This window comes from Petaurus breviceps, unplaced genomic scaffold, assembly GCF_028583685.1.
Source record: "Petaurus breviceps papuanus isolate PSGF00001 unplaced genomic scaffold, PetGlider_PUasm1.0 38, whole genome shotgun sequence".
Lineage (NCBI taxonomy): Eukaryota > Metazoa > Chordata > Mammalia > Diprotodontia > Petauridae > Petaurus > Petaurus breviceps.
In genome coordinates, this window is record NW_027186304.1 from 98,596,264 (window position 1) to 98,612,479 (window position 16,216).

Genomic DNA, 16,216 nt, shown 5'->3' on the forward strand with positions numbered 1-16,216 from the left:
TTCTTTCAAATAAATAAATACTATTCATACAAGCCCAGAATGTTCTTATTTCTCATTTATGCTTACTTTAAAAAATGCTAATAAATCTCATTTCTTTCATGAATTCTTCCCTGACTCCTATTATTCTGCACTGCACTCTATTAATATAGGTAATCTTCCTTCTTTCATCTTCTTAAAACCCTTTGGGTCTTTCTTATCCACAAAGTGTTATTTTGTATCATGTTTCTATTATGGTGGGCTTTGTCTGGGTGATATAAGTGATTATCTGATCAACAAACCAGCTTCCTACATATACCACTAGTAGCTAATTGCTTATTGTCTCTCTATGGGGTAAAATGATATTTTGAGTTAGGAATAGCTTTAGAGATTAATAACATCTACTTAAATTCTCATGTTTGTTAGCAGTTTGACATTTCTTTCCTTAAATTTAATTTAAATCTCTCTTCTATAGGTTAGCATCTCTGCTTAATGTCTTGAAATTAAAATACTTATGTCTTTAAATGAAATCATTATAAACGTGTATGTTTTTGTGTGTATACATACACATATGTTAATATATATATATATGTATGTGTGTGTGTGTATTGCAAATAGTATAAGAATATAAAGAACCACCTGTATTAGGAATAGCAGTCTGATAAATGTATTACAGTTAGAAATGATTTCTTCTTTTTCTTTTTCTCTACCCTTCTAGTTTTTCACTCTATTACTCCTAGGAGGTAATTGGAAAGGAAATGGTAAGCAATCAGATAGAGGACCTCTTCCTTAAATAATTTCTAAAGAAGAAGGGGTAAGGAAGAATCAAGGGAGAGATTAATAAAATGGAAATAAGAAGATCATTGAAATAATAAATAAAACTAGGGTGTGGTTTTGTAAAAGAATAAATGAACCATTGGTTAATTTGATCCAAAAAAAGGAAAGAAGAAAACAAAATTAACAGTATCAAAATTGAAAATAATTAAGTCACTACCAAGTAAGATAGATTGGCCATTATATGGCAATAATTCTGACAATCGAAGTGAAATAAGTGGATATTTGCACAAAATTTAAAATATGTAGTTTGACAGAAAAAGGAAAAGGAATACTTAAATAATTAATAGAAAAATAAATTGAATAAGCCATCAATGAGTTCCAAAGAAAAATTTTTGAGCATCAGAGGGATTTTCAAGCTAATTTTTATATACATCGAAAGAACAATTAATTCCAATTCTATATGAAGTATTTGGGAAAATAGATAAAGAAGTAATACTAACAAATTCCTTCTACAATAGAAATATTATGATGATACCTAAACCATGAAGAGCAAAAATAGAGAAAGAAAACTAGAGATCAAGATCTATAATAGATATTAATTAAAAAAGAAATAATACTAGCTCGGAGATTATGGTACTATGTCACAAATATATTCATTATAACCAGGAGGAATTTAAACCAGGAATATAGGGCTGGTTTAATATTAGGCAATCAATAAGCATAATTGTTAATATCAATAATAAAACATGACAACTTTCACATGATTTTCTCAAAAGATACAGAAAAATATTTTGAAAAAATAAAATGTTCATTCCTATTAGAAACACTAGAAAGCATAAAAATAAATGGAACTTTCCTCAAAATGACAAAAACCAAAATCAAGCATTATATCTAAAAGGAAGAAAATAAATGCCATCCCAATAAGAACAGGAGTAAAACAAGGATATCCATTATTACAACTTTGTACTAGAAAAAAACTAGCTATAGCAACAAAGGAAGGAAATAAAGAGAAAGAATTAGAATATACAATAAGGAAACAATACCATCACTTTTTGATGATGACGTGATGATATACTTAAAGAATCAATAAAGAAAATTTTGAAATAACTAAGAACTTTAGTAATGTTGAAAGATGTAAAATAAACCCATGCAAATAATTTATTTATATTACCAACAAAGTCCATCAGCAAGAGATAAAAAGAGAAATTTTAGTTAAAATTACTGTGGAAAATATGAAATACTTGGGACTCTACATCACTTTTCACACAAATAAAGTCATATGTAAACAATTTGAAAAAAATAGTAATTTGTTATGGGTAGGCTGAGACAACATAATAATTCTACACACAAGCACAAAAATATATACAAATGTTTTTGTCACTGTAATTTTGCTACTCATTTCCCAGAAGTGATACTGTGCAGAATTGCCAGGCTAACATGAATATCTGTATACACATCCATTATTCAGAATTTCTCAAATTTCCCGGGGCTTTTGCCCTTGTAGGAATTGTTTTAAATCATGGTATTACTGAGAATGGCTGTCATTCAAAGTTGATCATCTTACAATATTGCTGTTACTCAGTACACTCTTTTCCTGGTTCTGCTCACTTTACTTTGCATCAGTTCATATAAATATTTCCAGGTTTCTCTGAAAGCATTCTATTCACCATTTCTTATAGCACAAATATTCCATCACAATCGTATACCACAATGTTTTCAGCCATTCCTTCAATTTACAATTCTTTACCATCTTAATAAGATTCACTATAAATATTTTTGTACACATGTATTTATGAGAGCTACATATACATATAATTTATACATATATATCAATAGAGATCAATGTCTATTAAATATATTGCATATATACACACAAATGCACACCATATTTTTATATACACACATATATACACATATTCTTAGATATATTGCTAGACTTTTAAAAACAAACTCATTTTCTTTACTGAAGCAGATCATAACTTTCTCTATTAATTTATAATTCTACTGGGTTTTCTGAGGAATTGAGAGGTTACTTGGCTTATATAGGTTCACATAGGCAATGTGTGTCAGACTTGAATCTTGAGTGTAGTTCCCCTAGTTCCAAGATAGTCTTTCTCTCCATTATAACATGTTAAACCTTGATATTTTTCATAGTTTAATCCATGAGATGAAGCACAATGAGTTTTATATAATAGGAAGTGGATAAATGTTGGCGAAATTTGCTGAAGGAATTTAGATTTTATGTAAGCAAATGGAACAATTAATTTAGGGGATGCTGATGATAGAAGAATTCATTAGAATTTCCAATTAGTCTTTTCTAATTACCATCAATAATTTAACATAATGGAAAAAGGTGCAATTTCCCAAAGTTGCCCAAAGCTATCTTTATGGTCAGTGTGTGTGTATACATACATAGATACGCAGACGTATGTGTTCACAAAACACATATTAACATATAAATATATTAATGTGTATATATGTGTATACATGTTTGTGTATGCATAGATATTATACACAATCACACACACATATTTGTCAATGTGTGCATGAGGATTATGTGATGAGGTTGGAAGGGACGTTATTTTGATTGTGAGGCTATGGTTTTGCCTCTCAACTCCCATCTCTGGGATAAAGATAATATCTATGTTCTATTTCCTTTATCCCCACTCACCCATGAACACATCCAGTTGATGGTCTTTTATTTTGCACAAGAAACAAGCAACACCAATAAACCCTACCTTCTAAAGTTCTTCCTTCATATGCCTGGACTTAATTTAAGGGATAGATATCCTACTTTACAGTAGGGACCTGTAATCTTGATTCTAAGCTCAAAAATAAGAGAAACATATGGTAATAGTCAATTGAAGGTGGAAGTTCCAAGTTTTTATTGAGGGTTCTCAAGACTGTTGTTCTTAAGAAATTTGTTTACCACCATTGTTTCCCATAGGGGTCACCAACATTTCATTTTTTGATTTGATGGCATATTTCGCTTCATTCATGTCTTTTCCTATCACCCATCAGTCTATTTAATCACTTCTCTGTAGGGCAATTGACCAGCCACACTCCCAGTCTCTTTTTTATACCAACAATATTCCGTCCATAACTTAGCCTGGCAACTCAATTGTGGTATTTCAGATATTGAAGTTGAATGATTTGGATGATAGTTACATTCAATTAATTTGCTTTACAGAAAGCATTTATAAGCATGAGGTAAGAGTACACAAGGGAAGTAAGGCATTCTGGGAGCATCATTATGAAAATCAAAGAACACCAATGACTAATGTTTGCTGTTAGGGAGATGATTCTAAGTTGTAGATTGTAGAGTAAAAATGAGTAATGATAAGAAACTGTAACTTAGTTATAGACTCTGAAAACTAAATTGGAGGTTGAAATATTTCCTGGACTGGCAAGAGACAAGAAGGACAATGTTTAGAGTATTTGATGAAAATATAGAAGACTAGTAATTTAGTACGAATAGTTATGGGTAGAATCATCTAAGTAGTTTCTTGTTTTAGAGGTAAATTTTATGACTTTGGAGTCCTCTACATTCAGATTTTGCCTAATGTGAGGAACACAAAAAACTCTTTTAGAAATACAGTCTAAGAATTTTATTACCTAGTCTCTAAGCTTGTACTTTGTCTCAGCATGAAAGTAAAATATATTGAAAAGAGCATGGATATATAAGCCATAGAACATGAATTCTATTCTCATGAATTAGTCATGCTAATTTGAGGACCCATTTAATTTCTTGATCACTCAGTTCTGTGGCAGGTGAAAGATGAATAAGGAAACTAAGGTCTAAGCTTCCAAATATATTGATGAATTAGGCAATGCACACCAAAAGCATACTAAATTGGGACCAGATGCCTTACTCAGCTTTGGCACTGGACCTCAAATACAGAAGAAGACAGATTTTTATTCATTAAAACAATCAAACAAGAGTAATTAATTAAAATAAAATTAACCAGGATGCAAATTTATATAATCTGATTCTTAATTGGAGGAAAGATTTGGGACTTTCCAAGTTTGGAGGAGGAGAGCAAGCAGGTTCAATTCCATGAATTCAGAAAAAAAATATCTCCCCCTCCCAAACATCTGTATTCAATCAAAGGAACATGGAAAAAATAACTGATTGATTAGTATGGGACAAGTTTTCAGATAAGACATGGGTTGCTTGATATGTATAATTGTGAGAAAATTACTTGCATCAGGTCTCACTGAGTTCCTGTTTAGCACAACCTAGGTCTCTATTTAAGGATCACTAAGCACCAGGTAGAAGTAGTCCATCTCCCCAGCTCCTCAGGGTAAGTTTAAACAATTCTATAATTTTTCTAGCTATTCCCACAATGGAACAAAAGTTTCTCAGAAGACAAAAAATTTTGATTAGACCCATAATTAAATACAAAGGGAATTGAGCTAGCTCTAAAATTGAGTCACAAGATGGAATCAGTGTGATTCATTCAATTCTTACTACCACTTGTCCTTAATTCCTCAGTTTATTTACATATAATATGTCTAATTTGACCTAAGTAATATCTCACACATATCCAGATCTAAATTTCTTTAATCTTGTAACTATCTAGGAGAAAACAAAGTTTAAATTCTTTGATAAACTGTAAGCTCCAGAGTAGAAGTTAAATTCCATTAAGACAAAAAGCTCTCATTTTAGGTTTGTTTCCCCAGCACTTTGTGAATCTTATTGACTCATTGATTGACTTCTGCGTAACATTGAATTTCCCCTAATTAAAATTAAACATTTTCCCATTTTCACATGGAATTATTTCTCTTTAAATATTTTTTCCAGTTAAAGATTCATAGTAGAAGTTGTTTGTTTGTTTTCAAATGGGTCACTCTTATCAGAATCTTCCTGCCTTCAAATTATATATTTTGAAAATTATATATTTTTCATAAACCCATTATAATGTATAAGTTCACTTTGCTCACATGATACAGCAGAAAGAACATTAGCTCCGGAGTTAGAAAAACTTAGTTGACATTGTATCTTTGACACTTGCTATCTGTATGACCTTGGACAAGTCATTTGACTTTCCAGGGCCTCAGTTTCTTCATCTGTGAGAAAAGGACTTGGACTAGAATGATGTCAAAAGACTATTACAGCTCTAGGTTTATTAATTCATTATCCTATGACTCAAAGTAAAAGATACATTCATAGCCTGAGAGAAGCTAATAGTTATGCTCTAAAGATACCACTTTTTCTTTTTCTTTTTTTTTTAAGCATTAAGTGTGCACAATATAATTAGCACATAGGCTATTTACAAACTGAAACCACTGGTTTGGGAATCACAATTTCTGAGACATTATCATGCAGAGTGACTTTTGTTCACACCACATGCGCAAAGACAGGATGGGCTAAAGTACAACAGGGATTAATACTGGAGAGGTTTCCACTATAAAGACTTGGAAAATACAGAATAATCACTCTTGTGAGCTTGCCAGAGATCACTTGAGGGAGCCAATCAATGGTTTCCAGGCGTAACCATACTTGTTCTCCAAGAAACAGAAAAAGGAAAAGAGGAAAAACTTTTTAACACTTGTGGCAACACTCTCAGGAAGAAAAGCAGGCTGTTCTTCCACTCAAAGGTGAGAGCATTTTGCTGTGGCCCAGGTAAAGAACTGACAACACCAAGAATCAGTTGAGAACAAGACTATTGTACTAAAGCCCGATGTTACAATGTGTAGGTTTTTGTTTTAAAACAAAGGTGCACACACAGAGCTGAAATGTAAAATAAGAAAAAAGTCATATAAAAAGGCTAGACACTACCAAAAATACAAGCCCAGAATCAGCTTTGTGGGTTTGGGTGGCTGGAGATAGGGGTAGGACTATATGCTGGTTATTTACAGGACTTTTTTTGGGGGGTGGGGGGAAGGAGGGTGGAGAAAAGAAAGCATCAATGTAAACAATTTGGACTCATTCCACAATACTGGCCCACATGAAATAGTTATTGATTTCTAAAGTAAAAAAAAAAATAGGCTCTCACTCCCACCCCCAACCCCTCATATTTATGTACACACAAAAGATCATTGGACAGAGACAACCTGACTGTATCCCAGCTCAGCTGCCATTTGCTTACACAGGGCTGGCCCCCTGTCTGTAAAGAGGCAAGCCTCCTTGACTACTGGAGGCACTTGATCTGTTACCTCTTCACTTCTCCTTGGCCTCTCTATGCTCCCCATGTCAGTGAGAAACAAACTGAACCAGGTTTGAGTTAGCCACACAACTAAATCCATACCTGGCACCCTCACCCTAACAGTCTGCACAGTCCCTCGATTTCCTTGCAAACCAAGACCTTACATAGCTCTGTTCTTCCCTCTGTACCTAGGACATCTGAACTGATTATTTTTAAACTTTTGGCACAGAAGAAACATGATGGCTATGGAATAAAGCCACAACAATACTGGGAAAATTCAATCATGACACATGCAGCGGGAAAAGGGGAAACTGCACTAGTACCTCAAAACCAGAACTAGATTTCCATGCATTTATGGGGACAGGGTGCAAGAAAGAAGATATGTGGAGTGAAGATTTTATAGGCTCCCTGTACAGTTAAAAGAGGAGGCTATGCCAAGGGTCCGCAATGATGCCTATGAGCCTGACACAGCTCACCCCTCAGGAGGAGCTTGATACAGGCCACAACTAGAAAATCTAGATCCAACTTCAGGTCTGCAGCACCAAGAGTCCTTTTGAAGGAATGCAGCAAAGGAGTTTTTTTTTTGTTTGTTTTTGTTTTTTGTTTTTTAAGGATGTACAGTGATGTCCATGAGAAGGGCTAGTTAGAAGGATGCTTCAGGTCAGGAGAACAACATAATCCCAATACTCAGTCCCTTTCCTCCTCTTATTGGCTGCCCTTCAAGGTGCAGACGCTGCTGACAAATGATCAGTCATCAATGGTAGGCAGCCAGAATGCCATGTTAGAACATGCACTGGCAAAGGTCATGAACTTGGGATTGAACTGCAAACAGGTTATGGGACCAGTATGTTTCCCATCCAATACAGCCACCTTTATGCCACTTTCTCCATTCCAGACATGAATATTACCATCATCAGAACCAATCATAATAAACTGAGAATCTGGAGTGAAGGAGGCTTCCAATGTGACAGCTTTGCTGTTGTTATACCCCCCAAATGTATGCATTACTGCTCCCTTAAATGCATCAATCAGGCAGATGAAACTGCCATTGGTAGATACAAGGATAAGCTTGCTATCATTGCTGAACTTTAAGCCTGTCCATTCACAGTTCCTATCATACTGCATTTTGAAGGTAGCAAACGGGCCCCTTATCAAAGGAGCGAAGATCATAAAGTTTAACCATTTCAGAATTGACTCCAGCAGCAAAAATTAACCCTTCTGGGTCAAAAGAACAAACAGGTTTTCCTTGAAGATGCATTAGGCCCTGGCAGTTAGGAGATCGAAGACCCCAGAGTCGGATGGTTTTCTCCAGGGACCCAGCGATGAAAGTGTCATCTATTGGCGACATGGACAAGGCTACCACCCTCTTGTTGTGTCCAGGGAAATACCGGATGTATTTGTTATCATGAAAGGACAGGTAGCGGATTGTATCATCTACTTTGTTAGAACTATACACAACAGTGTTTGCTGCATGTGTGTATCTGATTAGGTCCACTCCATACTTGTTACTGTACAGTGTTCTCTTTGGTTTGCCCTCCTGACAGTCGTACAGAACGATGGAGTCGTGGTAGCTGCTCGAGATGACCGTTTCGCCATTGGGGCTGAAGTCAAAGCAGTTGATCTTGTCCGAGTTCTCCCGGAACACCTTGGCCATGCGGAAGCTCCGCAGCATGATGTCCTTCACCTTCATGGAGATGGGAGGCGAGGAGGCTGAGGCGGGGTCAGGGGCGGGGAGCGCCGGAGGAAGAGGGGCGGTGCCTGCTGCAGGAAGGAGCCAAAGATACCACTTTGATATCCAAAACAATAAGAGGAAATACAAAAGAATAGACACAAAAGGGCAATTTGGACATATCACCAGAATAGAAGCCATAATACTTGAGTTCTAATTCTAGCTTTATCACTATGATATTAGATAAGAGTTTTTAATTAAATTTTAGAGGTTTTTTTTTAATGTGTGCAATTATATTGAGCTCAAATAAGATCATGTATGGGATGTGATATGTACATATTAAAGGGATTGAGAAATACAAATTCATGAACTTAACATTCCTATTATTTTTTTTTTTTTGTTCTGTTGGATTATTTAGTGTGTGCTATAGTATTGTGATCAATGAAATTGCTGTGCGATTTATTTTTATATATTTTAATTGCTTTAATCAGTCAAGCTCTACCTTCTCTCTCTCCCACCCTAAGCCCAACTGAGAACATAAGAAAAATAAATAAATAAAAACACAGTCACTCAAAATAAATTTCCACATTGGCTATGTCCAAAAAACCAAATTGCCTTATTGTGTAATCCTTCATTTTTCTTTAAAGAGGTAGGTAGCCTGATTCAACATCATTCCTCTGGAATCCTGTTTGGACATTACATTAATAGGAGTTTAGCACAGTAATATTTCATCTTGTTTATATAGAACAATTTTTTCAACTCATCCTTAAATGCAACTAAATGATGAATGGGAAAAATATGGAACTATGGTGATTCCACCCACTAGGAATTTGTGTCATATAATATTTTGAAATGGAGTCACACCATGTCAAAGCATTTATTTTACACTTCTATAATTTATTAATGATCCTTCTTCCCCCAGCAATGTTTCTATTCCCTTTCATCCAAATTCAAATCTATCAAATTGCCCCTTCTCTTATTCCCACAGTTGAGAAAGTTTCCTCTTAGTTCACTGAAAAAAACATGGACACAATTTGAAGAGAGCTCCCTCTGCTCCCTTGTAGCTTATGTCATATTCCTCTATCTGTCACTACCTCTCTCATCACATTGCATGAATAGATGGCTTTTCTAATTGTTAAGGCAAACTCTACTACATGCACAAGTGATTTCATTCCATGCTTTTTTTTTTTTCTGCAGATTATCACCTGTGTCATCACTATCCTTTCACTAATCTTCAGGGTATGTTTTCTTCGTTAGTGCTTGCCTATAATGAGGTCTGTGTTTTCCCATTCTTAAAACAACGTCAATATATATGAATATTCCCAAGTGATTTTGCCTCATATTTTTCCTCTTTTCCATGGCTAAAACTTTTGAGAAAATTATCCACAGTAGTGCCATCACTTCTTTCATCTTACTCTCTTAACTCTGTATCTTGGCATATGATCTCATCATTCAACTGATTTTTTTTCAGTCTAAAATTATTAATGATTTATTAAATTTTAAATTTAATTTAATTATTTTAGTCTGTACTCATCTTTCTGGATCTCTCTTTATCCTTTTCTGTTGTTGAACAAACTCTTCTTCTCGACACTCATTTCTTTAGTTTTTGTGGCATTGCTCTCCTTTGATCCACCTCTTATTGCTCCTATTCCTCCTCCATCCCCTTTTCTTAATCTTCATCCAAGAAGCGATTGCTAAATGTAGAAAACAACAAGATTTTCTCCTGGATCTTGTCTTTTCCATGTATTTTTATTCACTTGCTGATCCTCATCAACTTACTTGGATTGAATTACATCAATACTGATGATTCGCCAATCTAACTATCCAATCCTAAACTCTTTCTAGGCCTCCTGTCTCACATCTCTATCTACCTTCTAGACATCTTGAACTGAATGTTCCATAAATGTCTTAAACTTAACATTCTAAAACCTTCTGTAACCAAAGCCAAAATAGCAGCATAGAGAAAGAACTCAGCCAACTTCTCTCAACATTACCAATTGCACAAATACAAAATTATACCTCAAATTCTGAAGTGACAAATCCACTAAAGGTCAGAATGAAACGTTCTCCTAGATCAAGACAACATAGAAACTCATAAAAAAGATCTGTTACAAAGAGGAGGGGCTGACCAGGAGCCAGATAAATGAGACACCATCAGTGGGACTAAGGGGGGTGACAGAATGAGCAGATCAAGAAGAGTGTTAGGTTAAAAGACTTGACTGATCCTTTAACTAATATTACTCACTATCTTCAATTTGGCTGGGATTTATATGATGCTGCTCCAAGGTAGAATGAGTTTTCCATGAGGAAAGCAATTTTTTTTAAAATGATAGTTGGCAGAGGGGGAAGTTGTTTTCTTACTATCTAGCATACCAACCTGCATAATTTGTTGTTGTTAAGTTTTTGTCATTGCTTGTTTGTTTGTTTTACTTGTGTCCAAATATTAAAGACCCATTTGTGATTTTCTTGGCAAATATACAGGATGTCAGAGTATAGTGTTGATTGACAAAACACCATGATATAGAGATAGAAGTGACAATTCATTACATTAAACTCCGTGAAAGGTGGAAGCCTAGACCTGTTAAAAATGATGGAGACTGATAATATGTCCACTAACAGTCATAACAGGAGCACAGTGGCCAATTTGTGACCATAGTATGCAAATACTATGTTTGGGCATTTAATCAATAAAATTTACATAACACCCAATTTCAGAAATGTGCTCATTATTAAGAAGAAAGTCCAAAACAGCCACCAATCAGAAGCAATGTGTTCTATCACTCTTCCTCCCTTTTTTCTGTTCTATATAATTACCATTGGGCTTTCCTGGGATCTTTGTGGAGATAGACCAATGGTCTGGTCACTCCCCCAGACTACTGATTATCTGAACACTTGACAGGAATCCACTGAATTGAATGGCAGCCTCCCCAGATTACCCCCCACTCGTAAGTATTATAATTATTGATTAAATCCCTATAATCAATCTATAACCTTTTGCCCTTTTCCTTTGGTATCAAAACCACTCCACAATTATGGGGACTTTAAAAGATTCCCAAGCCAGAGGAATTCCATATATTATATTTGGTATAGTCAGCAGGATACCAAATGAATACCCAGGCAGTAGGGAATAGGGCAAAGACAGGGCAACCCTGGATGGCCTCTACATATGGTGGGGTCACCCTATTTATGTGGACCACTGAATGGATATGGGGACACACTGAAAATGCTGAAAGGAATAGAGTCCCTTTTGGTGGGAATATGTTCCATCAGGTTAGGAAAAGGAGGGAGACTGGTCATGGCAGATACAAGATGGTACCTTTCTCACAGCATGGGGAAAAAATCCACTACCAAGTACCTAGACTCAGAATCTGAGAATAGGAAGTTGCTGAGGAATTTCCAGTTAGAAGGAAATAAAAAGAAATTCACTATTCTCATGACTGTGGACTTAGATGACAAGGTAGAGAATAAGGGGAAATGTAGAAAATATGATTTGCTAGTCAGTATAAATGGAGTTAAGCATGCAGAAAGGAAAGCAATAAGGTGTATAATCATGAGAGAGCCTCTCCTTCTCTCCAGCAATCTCTGGCTTTCTGAAACAACCTGAGTGGGCAAAGAGAGGAGAGAGAGAGAGAAAAAAATTAAAATATGCTCAGTGAAGTGAAGATTATTTGAGTAGGATTAAAATTTGAAAGAAAAAAGACATGTACTAGCAAATCTTTCTGAATCTTGTTATTTAAACCCCTAAAACTTAAAAAAAAGTCTCTCTCTACATTCCTGGACTGTGATCAGGTTGTAGGGTGTAAAAGGACAGAAAGAAAAAAAAGGAAGGGGGAATGTTTTTCTCCAAAAATGAGAGATTTATTAAAAGAAGGTCATTTTACTGATTTTAGAGAGAGGAGTTTGGAGATGGTGTCAGTAAAATATTCAAGGTAAAGAGAGGGAAGAAAAAAAATAAGTTATGAGTTTTAGAATAGAATTGCCACTAAACCTTTTCTTCACTCAAAGAAACAAAATCAGGAAATAGTCAAAAAGTATTTGGGTTTAAATATAATATCTAGTTTGATTTTTAGGAATCCTTACAAAATAAAGTTAAATACTGGTCAATTTTAAAATGACTTCTTAAATTGGTATGTGTATTAAAATTGGAAACTTGACTGTAAATTACATGAGAGTCCTATTTGTAAGAAGAAATCATAGAGAGTTATGGATAAATTGATATCTATGAAATGGTAAGCTATGGGTTCCTTCCAAGAGTGTGGAACTAAGACTTGAACTAAATTAAAACATGGTCTTTAGTATAGATAACAGGGGATATATAGATAGATAACAGGGATAGATTAAATCATAATATCAGATTGTGACTTTTAAAATTTTTGGTAGTGAATTGGCTGGCAATAATGGAGCCTATAAGATGAAGTGTTTGGAACAAATAGCATTTCCATAAAATATAACACTACAGCAATAAAATCATAACCCCAGATTCTATGCATGACTATTTGAAATCTAGATTGAGGTGTAATTCAATTCATTCTGGTCACATTTTAAGAGAAACATCTCTCTCCTTAATTTTATGCTTAAGATAAATCAGAATTTATTATATTATTTGGCACTAAGACAAATTAGAAAATTGCATAGATCTGAAATTTGTTAACTGGATGACATTATGGAAGTTACCTCAGTTTACTTCACATGATTGGAAAGTACCTAATGCAATGCCCGGAAGAGGGCAAGCACTATAGATATTAACTGTTATTACTAGTTTCTTAATTAGATGTGATCAGTAAACAATGTTAATGGTTATGAGAAGACTGATTTTTCTATGAGAGATAAATTGGACATGCACTCAACAGGAGTAAAATCACCTGATCACTAATGTTTTTTTTCCAAGTTTCAAATATGCAAGATTGTTTCAAATTGGCAAACGTTCTGTCAGTTATGTGAAGCACTTTTCATAACTTGGGTGTAATCAATCTGTTCTTCTTAAACTTTTTTTTTCATTTGTGATCCCTTCAGCATTTCTTAGTGCTCCACATGTGGTGCTGTCCATAGTTTAAGAAGTGCTGTATGAGAGTATGAACTTAAAGAATAAATAAAATATGGGGAGAAATCATTTAAAGTCAGCAAAGTTATTTTATTTGCCCTGCTAAGCCTGTTTTATAATGTTTTGCGATCATCATTTAGGAAACTGGATATTTCCACTTTTGTAGTTAAAAGGAAGTTATGGCTAAAATAATTTGGCTATCACTAAGCTATTTGGGGTTATTTTTTAAATGTTAAAATCTAAATTTGGTAATTGATTACTGTGTGTGGAAAAGAGGGGATGAGATGAAAGCCTTATCCAGACTGGTTCTGTCCATTTAGATCAGTCCACCTTGAAGTATGAGGGCATGTAGCATAGCTAGTCTATTCCATCATGGGAGGTTGTGTTAGTTTCAAAGAGCAGAGTCCATAGCAGCTCTAAATATAGATGGAGGGGATACTGCCAACTTCCCTCCTTTAGAATGACAGTCAAAGTTGCCTCCAACATAGGACTATAGGGGGCAACTGGATGCCCCATGTGCCAATTACCATACATTAGGGTTCTAAAAATAAACAAAACATATCTGTTCAGGTAGATAACAGTGTGGAATGAATGATGCTAATGGGAACCCTGAAGTAAATCCTGGCATGTGGGTAGTCATATAAAATTATGGGGTAAATTCAGTCAGGGAAAAACAAAGTTAATATTGAAAATAGGGACATGTCAGCCAGAGAGCATGTGGTTTATATTGCTCCAGAAGAAAAATATAACATGGGGTGGGCAGGCAGGAGCACCGTGATTATTCCTTTCTCTGGGGTCCCTGTTGATTCTCCTTATTTTTTAAACTTACCAGTCCATTTGAAACCATCTGTGTAGGCAAGGTCATTGGCCTGGGAAAAGAACTTGTTTGGGTTATGGAGTTTCTAAATAATGAACTTGGTTTACTGAGAATTTGAAAGTTTAGGTATAATATAGAAATAATTTTTAATGATTGTCCTTTTATACAAGGACAAATTAAAATGTCAGAAGAAAAGAAAGCCAATGAAAATGTTAAATGAAATCTCTCATGTATGTGAGTCCTGGTCAACATTTTTGATTTATTGAAACTCCTGAGAGGGAAAAAAAATAGTTGTATCTAGCCCTAAGCTGTGATTAGTGAAACTTACTATGGGAGATAAAGGCTTTTCAGACAGTAACAGATTTTGTTTTGAAGTTTCATCTTACATATAGTAGTCTGATGCATAATTAAATCAACAATTCACCATTCAAGGGAAATTCCATAATCTGCTTAGAGGGAATGCCATCCTGAATTGTCACAGGTGGAAGCTTACATCTGGGAAAAAGCTGAGAGGACAACATTGGCTTTAGATCAAGATAGTATCCTCCTGAATTGTATTCCCCATTGTATTCCTTTAGAACAAAATTGTTTTTCACCTGACTATTCCTGAGTCTGGCTATGAGGTGGAAGTATTATTGCATGGTTGGTTGTCAAATTGTGACTCTTACCTGAAATCAAACAGAGCTAAGGATGCTTTATCTGACTGTATATGTGTTGATTAAAGACTAATCTGATGCTGTTATAATCCTGTCTGTGCTATTTCCTTTTATTTATTTATCTATTTATTTATTTGTTTGTTTATTTATTTATTTATTTGTTTGTTTGTTTCCTTTTAGTTTACAGGATTCAATTCCACAATTCCTTGAATTTCACATTTTGTCCCCCTCCCTCCTGTCCCTACCCTGCCATGGCGGCTTATCTGTAAATCTTTCACATTATACATTGGTTAGGTTATAAGGACAGATTGTACCAGCTGGAATGAAAAATGGTAAAGAGGACATAAAACCAAATAAGAGAACAAAAAAGATCAGGTATTTTGCTTCCACCTGGATATAAACTTAGTTCTTTCTATTTCTTTCTCTGGATACACATTTTTCTCTCCATCATGCGTCTTTGGGATTGACTTATATCACTGCATTGCTGAGAAAAAGTCCAGTCTATCAAAGTTGGTCATCACACATACGTTGTGTCTGTAATTGTGTACAAATTTCTCCTGGTTCTACTCTTCTCACTCAGCATCAGTTCTTTTAAGCCTCTCCAGGTAAATATGAAGACTGCCTGCTCCTTGTTTCTTATAGCACAATAGTATTCCACAACTTTTTCATCCATTCCCCAATTGATGGGCACCCCCTTAATTTCCAATTCTTTTCCACCACAAAAAGAGCTGCTATAAACATTTTTTTGTACATATGGGTCTTTCTCCCATTTCTATGATCTCTTTGGGATATAACCCTAGGAGTGGTATTGCTGGATCAAAGGGTATGAAAGTATTTATAGCCCTTTGGGCATAATTCCAGATTGCTCACCAGAAAGGCTGGATCAGTTCACAAGTCCACCAACAATTCATTAGTGTCCCAGTTTTCCCACTTCCTCTCCAGCATTTGTCATTTTCCTGTTTTGTCATCTTAGCCAATCTGACTGGTGAGATGTGGTACCTCAGAGTTGTTTTGATTTGCATTTCTCTAATCAATAGTGAATTAGAGCATTTCTTCATGTGCTTATAGATAGCTTTAATTTCTTTCTCTGAAAACTGCCTGTTCATATCCTTTGAGCATTTATCAATAGGG

The 16,216-nt window shown here is 35.0% G+C and overlaps 1 pseudogene; it reads right to left on the minus strand.

Moving 5' to 3' along the window:
• Positions 1-5,991: 5,991 nt before the first annotated feature.
• On the minus strand, positions 5,992-8,607 carry LOC138170702 (WD repeat-containing protein 82 pseudogene; annotated as a pseudogene).
• Positions 8,608-16,216: the final 7,609 nt, after the last annotated feature.